The sequence below is a fragment of the Coregonus lavaretus genome (genome assembly GCF_964263955.1).
Source record: "Coregonus lavaretus genome assembly, chromosome: 14".
Classification (NCBI taxonomy): Eukaryota; Metazoa; Chordata; class Actinopteri; order Salmoniformes; family Salmonidae; genus Coregonus; species Coregonus lavaretus.
The window spans coordinates 23366355-23370781 of NC_140001.1; the positions used below are offsets into that span (position 1 = coordinate 23366355).

At 40.0% G+C, this 4427-nt stretch overlaps 1 pseudogene across 1 annotated transcript in view; it reads right to left on the reverse strand.

The window, feature by feature from the left end:
• Nucleotides 1-2296: 2296 nt before the first annotated feature.
• LOC311141081 (multivesicular body subunit 12B-like) overlaps nt 2297-4427 on the reverse strand; it is a 49981-nt pseudogene continuing 47850 nt past the window's right edge. The window contains exon 10 of the transcript in view: nt 2297-2437. The product of the transcript in view is annotated as a multivesicular body subunit 12B-like (transcript). The remainder of the gene's footprint in view (nt 2438-4427) is intronic.

Sequence of the window (4427 nt, forward strand, 5' to 3'; positions counted from 1 at the left end):
ATAAGACAAAAAAACAGAAAACTTGAGCGTGCATAACTATTCACCCCCCCAAAGTCAATACTTTGTAGAGCCACCTTTTGCAGCAATTACAGCTGCAAGTCTCTTGGGGTATGTCTCTATAAGCTTGGCACATCTAGTCACTGGGATTTTTGCCCATTCTTCAAGGCAAAACTGCTCCAGGACCTTCAAGTTGGGTGGGTTCCGCTGGTGCAATCTTTAAGTCATGCCACAGATTCTCAATTGGATTGAGGTCTGGGCTTTGACTAGGCCACTCGAGTGTTGCTTTAGCGGTATGCTTAGGGTCATTGTCCTGCTGGAAGGTTAACCTCCGTCCCAGTCTCAAATCTCTGGAAGACTGAAACAGGTTTCCCTCAAGAATTTCTCTGTGTTTAGAGGCATCCATCATTCCTTCAATTCTGACCAGTTTCCCAGTCCCTGCCGATGAAAAACATCCCCACAGCATGATGCTGCCACCACCATGCTTCACTGTGGGGATGGTGTTCTCAGGGTGATGAGAGGTGTTGGGTTTGCGCCAGACATTTTCCTTGATGGCCAAGAAGCTACATTTTTGTCTCATCTGACCAGAGTACCTTCTTCCATATGTTTGGGGAGTCTCCCACATGGCTTTTGGCGAACACTAAACGTGTTTGCTTATTTTTTTCTTTAATCAATGGCTTTTTTCTGGCCACTCTTCCATAAAGCCCAGCTCTGTGGAGTGTATGGCTTAAAGTGGTCCTATGGACAGATACTCCAATCTCCGCTGTGGAGCTTTGCAGCTCCTTCAGGGTTTTCTATGGTCTCTTTGTTGCCTCTCTGATTCATGCACTCCTTGCCTGGTCCGTGAGTTTTGGTGGGCAGCCCTCTCTTGGTAGGTTTGTTGTGGTGCCATATTCTTTCCATTTTTTAATAATGGATTTAATAGTGCTCCGTGGGATGTTCAAAGTGTCGGATATTTTTCTATAACCCAACCCTGATCTATACTTCTCCACAACTTTGTCCCTGACCTGTTTGGAGAGCTCCTTGGTCTTCATGGTGCCGCTTGCTTGGTGGTGCCCCTTGCTTAGTGGTGTTGCAGACTCTGGGGCCTTTCAGAACAATGTGTATATATACTGAGATCATGTGACAGATCATGTGACACTTAGAGTGCACACAGGTGGACTTTATTTAACTAATTATGTGACTTCTGAAGGTAATTGGTTGCGCCAGATCTTATTTAGGGGCTTCATAGCAAAGGGGGTGAATACATATGCACGCACCAATTTTCCGTTATTTATTTTTTAGAATTTTTTGAAACAAGTTATTTTTTTCATTTCACTTCACCAATTTGGACTATTTTGTGTATGTCCATTACATGAAATCCAAATAAAAATCCATTTAAATTACAGGTTGTAATGCAACAAAATAGGAAAAACGCCAAGGGGGATGAATACTTTTGCAAGGCACTGTATGTTACTCTGACAACCAAAAGGGAGACACAATGATTGTAAGCAGTTTATTCATTCTTAGACATTGCACTATGTCTGTATAAAATGTACAGAATAACTGAATAATTTAATAATATACTGAATAACATTTGAGTTAAAACAGTTCAACAATAATATAAATGTAACATGTGTATAGCCTATTTGATTTTACTAACTCATTATGGCATTTGTTCCTAAATAAAAACTAACAAAATATCAACATATTTGAAGATGCACTACAGGATTAAAAATACATTTTCTGATAGCTTTAGAATATATGAGATAAATTAATTACTGTGGCTTTTATCAAGAAAAAGCAAACAATAAGTGAGCACAAACAATTTAAGAGCGTAAAGCGAAGTCTGCATTGTAAAATGTAATGTTTCGATCACAAATACCCAAATTAGACCATAACTATTGAAATATATAGAGCTATGAAGAGATTGAAAATGCACATTTAACAACATTTAGAATATTTTTCTACAATATTGTAATATTTAGAATTGTATAATAATAATAATAATAATAATAATAATATGCCATTTAGCAGACGCTTTTATCCAAAGCGACTTACAGTCATGTGTGCATACATTTTTACGTATGGGTGGTCCCGGGGATCGAACCCACTACCAATTGAGCTACAGAGGACCACTATTAAACTTCACATCCTGTTTGTGAGGTTTCTGCTAGCAGTTCCTTTAAGATAGATTTGAATCCAAGATTTGAATCCAGTAGACTTCTGATATGTGGGACTACTGTGAATGTGTGCTCTAATCTGGAAATCAAAGAAATCATTCCAGTAAGTGCTTTGCTGTTGTGGAATGGGAGACCATTCATGAAGGTTCTGTAGTCTTACACCATGTCCCTCCAGAGCATTCCTCACTCCATGCAAGGCTCTCCCAGTACTGGATCTGGGTGGGCCTGGGGGGCAGGCACAGGCAGATGCTGTGCTCCGTGCTGAAGGTGTACTCATACTGAGACACGATAGAAGAATAGAAGGATACAACATACAGTAATAGTACATCCAGTACAAATTGATTATACAGTGCCTTGCAAAAGTATTCATCCCCCTTGGTGTTTTACCGATTTTGTGCATTACAACCTGTAATTTAAATTGATTTTTATTTGGATTTCATGTAATGGACATACACAAAATAGTCCAAATTAGTGAAGTGAAATGAAAAAAATAACTTGTTTCAAAGAATTCTAAAAAATAAATAACGGAAAAGTGGTGCGTGCATATGTATTCACCCCCTTTGCTATGAAGCCCCTAAATAAGATCTGGTGCAACCAATTACCTTCAGAAGTCACATAATTAGTTAAATAAAGTCCACCTGTGTGCAATCTAAGTGTCACATGATCTGTCACATGATCTCAGTATATATACACCTGTTCTGAAAGGCCCCAGAGTCTGCAACACCACTAAGCAAGGGGCACCACCAAGCAAGCGGCAACACGAAGACCAAGGAGCTCTCCAAACAGGTCAGGGACAAAGTTGTGGAGAAGTACAGATCAGGGTTGGGTTATAGAAAAATATCCGACACTTTGAACATCCCACGGAGCACCATTAAATCCATTATTAAAAAATGGAAAGAATATGGCACCACAACAAACCTGCCAAGAGAGGGCCGCCCACCAAAACTCACGGACCAGGCAAGGAGGGCATTAATCAGAGAGTCAACAAAGAGACCAAAGATAACCATGAAGGAGCTGCAAAGCTCCACAGCGGAGATTGAAGTATCTGTCCATAGGACCACTTTAAGCCGTACACGCCACAGAGCTGGGCTTTACAGAAGAGTGGCCAGAAAAAAGCCATTGCTTAAAGAAAAAAATAAGCAAACACGTTTGGTGTTCGCCAAAATGCATGTGGGAGACTCCCCAAACATATGGAAGAAGGTACTCTGGTCAGATGAGACTAAAATTGAGCTTTTTGGCCATCAAGGAAAACGCTATGTCTGGCGCCCCGAGAACACCATCCCCACAGTGAAGCATGGTGGTGGCAGCATCATGCTGTGGGGATGTTTTTCATCGGCAGGGACTGGGGAACTGTTCAGAATTGAAGGAATGATGGATGGCGCTAAATACAGGGAAATTCTTGAGGGAAACCTGTTTGGGGGGGGGGGGGGGGGGGGGGGGGATAGTTATGCACGCTCAAGTTTTCTGTTTTATTGTCTTATTTCTTGTTTGCTTCATAAAAAATATGTTGTATCTTCAAAGTGGTAGGCATGTTGTGTAAATCAAATGATACAAACCCCCCAAAAAATCAATTTTAATTCCAGGTTTTAAGGCAACAAAATAGGACAAATGCCAAGGGGGTTGAATACTTTCGCAAGCCACTGTATAGGAAAACACCTCTGCAAACCCATTCAGATGTATTGTGAGGTAATATTAGTTCACATTGACAGATCTTTTCAATTTAAGGTTTGATTAAGCATCGTATAAGCAGTCCTTTCAGGACCAGAGCACTTTGCCTTTACAATTACAGGATGGGTATGGGTTTGTGTATAACCAGAAAGGAGAAATATGGGCAAATACTGTCCCCTTGTGGAATAAGATGAGAATGTAAAATTATACAAATAGGCAAGGGAATACTGTACATAAATGGGTTGAGGGGAAAACCACAAGACTTCATCTCCCAGATGCATGAATTTCATACATTACACTGTTCTTCTTGGCTTTCTCAATGGATAAAAAATCTATATCCTATTTATATGTTTAGTTTGAGGCCACATCACACGCAAGAATAAAAACAAATTGCAATCAAGGAGAGCAATTCAAATCAGTTTATAACATATTTGGATGCAATTAAACGTTGTTGTTTTTTAACTCCAGAAATCAATAGTGAGGTTGTTGAAAGAGAAGTACCACCTATGAACTGTTACCCCTGGAATTCTACTAAATCAGGCAAGCAGACAAACAATAACAATGAAGTACCTGTTGTAGATTTATCTTCTGTTCTTGCCA